The sequence below is a fragment of the Spinacia oleracea genome, chromosome 6, assembly GCF_020520425.1.
Source record: "Spinacia oleracea cultivar Varoflay chromosome 6, BTI_SOV_V1, whole genome shotgun sequence".
Lineage (NCBI taxonomy): Eukaryota > Viridiplantae > Streptophyta > Magnoliopsida > Caryophyllales > Amaranthaceae > Spinacia > Spinacia oleracea.
Genome location: NC_079492.1, coordinates 60923856 through 60932552, shown reverse-complemented (window position 1 = coordinate 60932552; position 8697 = coordinate 60923856). Strand labels below are relative to the sequence as shown.

General features: G+C 39.0%; 1 long non-coding RNA gene across 2 annotated transcripts; it reads left to right on the top strand.

Annotated features, from left to right (window-relative positions):
• Nucleotides 1–3568: 3568 nt before the first annotated feature.
• LOC130464345 (uncharacterized) lies at nt 3569–7522 on the top strand. 2 transcript variants are annotated; one of them, XR_008924724.1, is made up of 5 exons: nt 3569–3716; nt 4203–4409; nt 6066–6211; nt 7064–7244; nt 7386–7522. It is a non-coding gene; the product is annotated as an uncharacterized lncRNA (long non-coding RNA). The 2 variants fall into 2 exon arrangements; XR_008924723.1 differs by having other exon boundaries at nt 3602–4409.
• Nucleotides 7523–8697: the final 1175 nt, after the last annotated feature.

Sequence of the window (8697 nt, the reverse complement as noted above, 5' to 3'; positions counted from 1 at the left end):
CTCACTTGATCTCACTGAATTATTAACTTGTTGATTAATACTGAACCGCATTTATTAGACTTAACATTGAATGCATACTTGGACCAAGGGCATTATTTCCTTCAGTCTCCCACTTGTCCTTAGGGACAAGTGTGCATTTCCTAATTCCTTTGTCGCTCGATGCTTGCTCTTGAACATAAGGTAAGAGTTGTCATCCTTATTATGTCCAGAGGTGTTTCTCGGTTTCAGAGTTCAACTGATCAAATAAACAGATAATCATAGCCTATGATTCATCCGAGCACGGCCATGCATTTCACAGTTTCTAGCTCTCCGAGTGGCCTTGTACAACTTTTAAGCATCTCATCCCGATTTATGGGAGGACAATCCCAATCTTGCGATCTTGAGATTAGACTTCGTTTGATAGGTGATTACCTGAGCGTTGCCTTTATAGCCTCCTTTTACGGTGCGACGGTTGGTCAACGTCAAAGCAACCAGTTCTCAAACAAGTAATCTCAAATCACTCAGGTATTGAGGATTTAGTGTCTAATAATTTTAATAAAATTTACTTATGACAGATTTTCATCTCTTACAGTAAAGTTTCATAGGTCTTGTCCGATACTAGTCTTCCCAAAGTAAGTATCTATGCAAATGATTATGACATTGCCATGTCCACATAGTTCAAGAAACAGAACTACTAGTCATCTTGCATTCTAGTCGTCTAATATTTTCTATGCGTCCAATTTTATAGAAAACTCCGACTAGGGACCATTTTCAACCTTTGACATTCAAGTTCACTTGATAGACATTTCTTAGTCACAGGACTGGTCCTGACAGTCTATCTTGAATATATCGTCAAATTGAAAGGACTCATCATTTAATAAACCACAAATTAAATGGAAAAATGAATTCTTTTCATTTGTTGTGAATGATTAACCAATAATGTTTTACAAATATTTAAACTCTAAAACTTTAAAACATTAAACAGGGATATCAAAGCCATTCTCCAATATGCTTGATTCCCATAGCTGCAGTGTGCGAGTTGTGCTTCGCCTGCGGCAGAGGTTTAGTTAATGGATCTGATATGTTGTCATCAGTTCCAATCTTGTTTATCTCGACTTCTTTTCTTTCAACGAACTCTCGTAGAAGGTGAAATCTACGAAGTACATGCTTGACTCTCTGGTGGTGTCTAGGCTCCTTTGCCTGTGCAATAGCTCCGTTATTATCACAATACAGGGCTATTGGTCCTTTAATGGAGGGGACTACACCAAGTTCACCTATGAACTTCCTTAGCCATATAGCTTCCTTTGCTGCTTCATGTGCAGCAATGTACTCCACTTCAGTTGTAGAATCCGCAATGGTGCTTTGCTTAGCACTTTTCCAGCTTACTGCACCTTCGTTGAGGCAGAAGACAAACCCAGACTGTGATTTGAAATCATCTTTGTCGGTTTGGAAACTTGCGTCCGTATAGACTTTAACAATTAATTCATCATCTCCACCATAGACCAGGAAGTCATTTTTGTGTCTTTTCAGGTACTTCAGAATATTCTTGGCAGCAGTCCAATGCGCCTCTCCTGGGTCTGACTAGTATCTGCTCGTAGCACTGAGTGCGTACGCAACATCCGGGCGTGTACATATCATAGCATACATTATTGAACCAATCAATGATGCATATGGAATCCCATTCATTCGTCTACGCTCATCAAGTGTTTTTGGGCACTGAGTCTTGCTTAGAGTTATTCCATGAGACATGGGTAGGTAGCCTCGCTTGGAGTCTGCCATCTTGAACCTATCAAGCACCTTATTGATATAAGTGCTTTGACTAAATCCAATCATCCTTTTAGATCTATCTCTGTAAATCTTGATGCCCAATATGTACTGTGCTTCTCCTAGATCTTTCATCGAAAAACATTTCCCAAGCCAAATCTTGACAAAGTTCAACATAGGAATGTCATTTCCGATAAGTAATATGTCGTCGACATATAATACTAGGAAAGCAATTTTGCTCCCACTGACCTTCTTGTATACACAAGATTCGTCTGCGTTCTTGATGAAACCAAAGTCACTGACTGCTTCATCAAAACGTATATTCCAGCTCCTGGATGCCTGCTTCAATCCGTAGATTGACTTCTTTAGCTTGCATACCTTTTTAGCATTCTTTGGATCCTCAAAACCTTCAGGCTGTGTCATAAACACAGTTTCTGTTAAAACGCCGTTTAAGAAAGCAGTTTTGACATCCATCTGCCATATTTCGTAATCGTAATATGCAGCGATTGCTAACATTATCCGAATAGACTTTAGCATTGCAACTGGTGAAAAGGTTTCATCGTAATCCACACCGTGGACTTGCCTGTAACCTTTTGCAACCAATCTAGCTTTGAAAACTTCAAGTTTCCCATCCTTGTCCTTTTTCAGTTTGAAAACCCATTTTCTTCCAATGGCTTGGTAGCCATCTGGCAAATCGACCAAATCCCATACTTGGTTTTCAGACATGGAGTCTAATTCAGATTGCATGGCTGCTTGCCATTGCTTGGAGCTAGGGCTCGTCATAGCTTGTTTGTAAGTCGCAGGTTCATCACTTTCAAGTAATAGAACGTCATAGCTCTCGTTCGTCAAAATACCTAAGTACCTTTCCGGTTGAGATCTATATCTTTGCGATCTACGCGGGGTAACATTTCTAGATTGACCATGATTCTCACCAGATTCTTCTAAAGATCTCTGAGTTTCATCCTGAATGTCATCTTGAGCATTCTCTAGAGTTTGTTGTTCGACTCGAATTTCTTCGAGGTCTACTTTTCTCCCACTTGCCATTTTGGAAATGTGATCTCTCTCCAAAAAGACACCATCTCGAGCAACAAACACCTTGTTCTCAGATGTATTGTAGAAGTAATACCCCTTTGTCTCCTTTGGATAGCCCACAAGGATACATTTGTCAGATTTTGGATGAAGTTTGTCTGAAATTAATCGTTTGACGTATACTTCACATCCCCAAATCTTCAGAAAAGACACATTTCACTAGTAGAAAAAACCCCTGTTGCAACCCCCTTGTTGCAGCGTACAAGTATTAATACGCTTCAACAACCAGTCGGTCAACGCGGGTCAAACCCTTTAAAGGGTTGTTGCAGCGTACAAATTAATTGCCCCCTGCAAAAGAGATTTTTGCAGCGTACATAGTAAAAGCCCCCTGCAATAGACCTTTTATTTTGCAGCGTACATGGTAAAAGCCCCCTGCAATAACATATTTGTAATTTTTTTCGCTGCAACTTTAACTCAGACCAAACATTTCTACCTCAAACCTCATGACCAATTTCGCAGCGAATATCCCACTCTCATTACTCCCTTCTTCTTCTCTCGGCTTACCCTGCGTCTCGCCGGTGGTTCTCACCAGTGGTCGTCGCCGCGTGGTCTCGCCCGTCGCCGGTGGTACTCTAGCAAGAGTCTATTTAATTTCCTCACCTCTCACCGGTGGTTCCCTGCTCGAAAAACCCCCGCAAAAGGTATTCCCTGCTCGAAAAAACAACCGGCGAAGTGATTCCCTGCTCGGAAAACTAAGCTTCTTTGCTCGGCCGGTTCGCGAACCCTGTTCTCCTTCAATCCTCGCTGCGGCAAGTAACTTTCTCCCCTGTCCCTTTTTATTTTCGTTTTCAAAATTAGGGTTTGTTCATTTTTCATTTTTGCAGAGAAAGCCAAAGAAATTGTTGGCTGACAAGATTAGGAGAAAATACATACGTTTATCTCGGGTGGGTTATGATTTCTTTTGTTTTAAATGATGAAATTTTGCAAATTCTTGAATCTTGATCTTCGTATGTAATTTAAACAGAGATATATCAATTAATTTGATTTTCTTGATGAGAAAAATATTGTAATAATCCCTGATTAAGGAAATATAATTCTGTTCATGCTAGAAAAATTCACTCAAAGATAAATGTTGAACATCCGACTACCGTAAAAGTGATGTAAAATCGAATGTTTCTGGTGGTTTCATCTTGGTTAGTACCTCAAATCATGTTTTAGGCTCTTTCATTAGGCAAATGTGAAAAACTACTCCCTCCATTCTTGAATGTCAGTCCTTTTTTGAATCTAAAGCAATCCAATTTAAGTAATTTCATGTTTCATGTTTTAGGCCTTTTCATTAGCCAAATGTGACAAACTATATATTATTCTGATGAAATTAATATGCTTATTTTGAGGTGTTTTCTTACTTGGTTCATTTGGTGGAGTCACAGAGACTTCCTCCACCCTTTTGAAGGGCGCATATACCAGTAAAAAACCGTACTGTTATAATACTCGAGACAGATACTGGAGAACAATACGAAGCCAATTATCTGCCTCAATATCGTGGACTCAGTGGTGGGTGGAAAAGGTTTGCCATAGTTCTGAAATTGGAAGGAGATACTGTTGTTTTTCAACTAGTTGAACCTGCCAAATTTAAGGTAGTTTTTGATAAAACTTTGTTATCTTTAGTTTGCATTTATTTTCTTCTTGGTCCTGCACATTGAAGTGTTCTTTAATACTAGTATATGTTATTGTTCATGGACTGACTGATATAAGGATAAGGGTAAATGTTAGGATTCTGCTTTACTTCGGGGGAATTCAATTGATCAAGTTTATATTTTGAAATCAGCCATACTTTGATACGTTAAAACAAAAATTGATATGTTTCAGCTAGGCCAGGCTTACTATTATCTGTCATTTTTTATTCCTTGCAGAATTCTTAATGGTCATCTAATAGTTCTATTCCACTTTCAAGTAATTATATGAATACAAATGATTTCGTGCAGTGGGTTATAGATGTGGATGTTAGCATATTGTTGTTAAGGGGTAGACCGAAGCTTGAAAATAGTGGCCAAGCAATCCAACGCAACTTTTATTCTTAACTTTGAGTGAATATGCATTCCTAACTTAAGCGTAACTGACAACATCGAGGGTTGTTGATTGAGCGAAAAGTCTTTTCAATTCCTAATTTTTATCCGTCCCAAACACATGTCTTAGCATAAACATCTGAACCACCTTTCAGCTAGCTGCACTTTGATTTAGCGTTTGAGGTATTGTCGTATTTATGCCTTTCCAAAGTTTCAGCTTTCATAATACTAGTCCCATAGTCTGGCTAGTATTATTATTTTCAGTTTTTCAAGGTCTTGTAGTGATCACTGATTCACTGCAAACTGGATATTGATTATTTATATACTGTATTAGATGAACTGCAGTTTCATGTTCGAGAGGGGTTCAAATCACTCTCTGATCAGTGGTTCCACACTTCCAACTCTCCTATGTAGTACTTATGCAATATATGCCGAGAAGCTACCTCTAGGATAGGTCTTTCTAGTAGTATGTTACAATGGTGTATTGGTGACCGGAATTATAAAATTATAATTGCTTCCACTAGAGCATTGATAGTCCTAGGAAACTACGTTGAGCAGCTTGGTATTGTGCGTACCGTAGAGACCCAGATGAATACAACGTTTCCTGGTATCTAGCAATCACTTTCTTTTTGGTTTAGATACTTGTGCTGCTGTCTCCTATATTCTCTGATAAATTGACGGGTTTTTTCCTTTGAGAGACTTGAGTTTTAGACCCTCATCCCCTGTAACTAAAAGCTGAAATGAGTCCAGTTTTGAGATTGAAAAATGCGCTTGACTATGTAAGAGATGCAGATGATTGAGCAAGTCTTTTTTGGAAAAAGTATAATTGGTGTTCAGTGTAAGTTAGAGAAGAACCAGAGTGATGGCCAGGGACTCAGTTACAAGCCAAGCCCAGAATTTGTCTTGCGGACTCTTGCCTTTATGGGTTTTGTTTGAGATGAGAGGAGGGTGGACATACTAATTTCAATCTATTTACGCACATCTAAGGCTCATGCCACAAACTTTTATGTTAAAAGGAATTTCATGGATAAAACCGTTCCACTGTTTTTTTTCCTGTTAAAGTTAAAAAAAATCGGACAACTGTTGATTTGATATTCCTCTGTACTCTAGTTCTGTTGTGATAAATTCACTTCTCCAACTCTTTGTTTGTGTAAATGTAGTCTGACATATCTTCCCGTGCCTCTACTTACTATGTGATTTATTCTATCTTCTTGTATCTGTCCACAGTCTACCTCTTCTAGAATCAAATCACTAAACTAGTTGAAGCTGAGGATAAAAGCTGCTAATGAAGCTGAGGCGGCTTGCCAACGGCGTCTCTCTGTTGCTGAGGCTGAAATAGCTGATTTAAGATCCAAATTGGATACTACTGAAAGGTTTGGACTTGGTTGAGTTTACTTCAGGCCTTGGTTATTTTGTGCTTTTGGATTCACTTTTAAATACTAGGAGCTAGGCAATTGTTTTATAGAGGTATGGTAGGCAAGCACTTTTCGTAAAGGTATTCCATTGTATGTTTATTTTGTTTGAAGAAAGGGTTTTGTATCAGTAAACTAAACTTGTATGCTCTTGCTGGGCAGGGAAAACTGACCCAGAAAACTACACCCCAGTCATAATGCCATCAGGGTCTCACCCCCCCCCCTCCCCGCCCACCCCACCCCCCCCACTCCCACACACACACACACACATGTAGATTTGGTCCAACTCATCATCCAATTCTTACTCGAACCACTTCTATTTGCTTTATTTGAGTCACTTCTTCCACAAAGCTTTTGATTTCCCAACATTGCATCATTAGTTGACAAGTGATCGTTGCGAGGATTAGAAGCTTCGATAGACATTGTGTACTTTATAGTAGTTTTTAACAATGTTAACTAGCTTGGGTATAGGTGATAGGTATCTGTATATGTTTTCTGTGGCTCATTAGTTTGGATTTATCACTAGTTAGGGTGGAGTTGTGGGAACATGACAATTCAAGAATTAAGTATTTATAAAGAGTTATAACAACCTGTAAGTCTGTAACTTATTTTGTTCAGAAAATAGGACCCAAATTTCAATCTTATAAACAGGTTTGCTGTCAAATGTTTTGTGAAGCTGTTGAGATCCACATATATGAATATCCCTTATACCTAAGAAGTGACAGGGAGAGAGGGATCACCCTCTTAATGGTTGTTTGAATAACATATTCGCTCCATGTATGTAGATCACCAAATGTATTAACTTCTATGCAGCATGGAAGGCAAGCATTCGTTTCTGTGCCTAGCACTTTTCCTGTGCCTGGAGAAGAACTGATGTTTTGATGATTGTAAGAGGGGCAAGGAGAAGCTTGTTTGTGATGCTGCTCAAGTACTGCTTTATTTCGGAGTTGAACAAATCATCTATGTTTCTGAAATGACGCACTGCTAAATAAAGGTTTTTCTTCTTAACTATACCACTTCAAAGCACTATTTGTAATAGCTATTAGGACATTGTTACTAGTTGCTTGAATGTTAAAGTGTGATATTTAATTTGAATTTAATCTAATGCTTAGTTGAAATTTCTGTTTTTGTAAAGGTCTACACTCCGAGGAATGCGCCTATACTAGTGAGGAAATTGATGTGGTTCGTGAGCAACGGGCTAAGTGTTTTACCCGCAAGTATTTACTATTGGCTTGAGCGCGCTTGATCGAGGTGGTTTAGTTGTTATAGAACAATCGTTTACATTAAAATGTATGCGTACATTGAAATTGGAACATATATTTGAATGTAGTACGTGCACTTTGGTTTTGGGATATATATATATATATATATGTATACAAAACACCAGTTATTATTTTTTATATTTGTTGATCTACAGGTTGCGATATTTTATTTATTGTTGTTGACAGGTTCCTATATTTGGTGTAAGACACCCTAGGTATAGATAAATAAAACTAAAATTTTCCCGCCAAAAGCACAGCTTTGTTGCAGGGGGCATATACTTGTTCGCTGCAACAAGTGTGTAAAATTAGGCAAAAATCAAGACTTGTTGCAGCGTACAAAATGATGTACGCTGCAACAGACTGGTTTGTTGCAGCGGGCTTTTATTTGTACGCTGCAACAGACTGGTTTGTTGCAGCGGGCTTTTATTTGTACGCTGCAACAGACTGGTTTGTTGCAGCGTAATAAAAGCCCGCTGCAACAAACCAGTCTGTTGCAGCGTACATCATTTTGTACGCTGCAACAAGTCTTGATTTTTGCCTAATTTTACACACTTGTTGCAGCGTACATGCAAATGTACGCTGCAAAAAAGTACTTTTCGCAGCGTACATTGTACGCTGCAACAAGTCAATACTTGTTGCAGGCCCCCCAGTTGCAGCATACGATGTACGCTGCAACAGGGGTCTAAAAGCCCGCTGCAACAAGGGTTTTTTCTACTAGTGTTTGGAGGCTTTCCAAACCATAATTCATATGGAGTCTTTTTGACAGCTTTAGACGGAGCTCTATTTATAGTGAGTGCAGCTGTATTTAGTGCATGTCCCCAAAATTCTAATGGAAGTTTGGCCTGACCCATCATTGACCTGACCATGTCCAGCAAGGTTCTGTTCCTCCGTTCCGACACACCGTTCCATTGAGGTGTTCCAGGAGGAGTCAATTCTGATAGAATTCCACATTCTTTCAGATGGTCATCAAATTCATAGCTCAGATATTCACCGCCTCTATCAGACCGCAGTGCCTTAATCTTCTTGCCTAATTGATTCTCTACTTCACTCTGAAATTCCTTGAATTTGTCAAAGGATTCAGACTTATGCTTCATTAGGTAGACATAACCATATCTACTGAAGTCATCAGTGAAAGTGATAAAGTAGCTGAAACCACCTCTAGCATTTGTACTCATTGGTCCACAT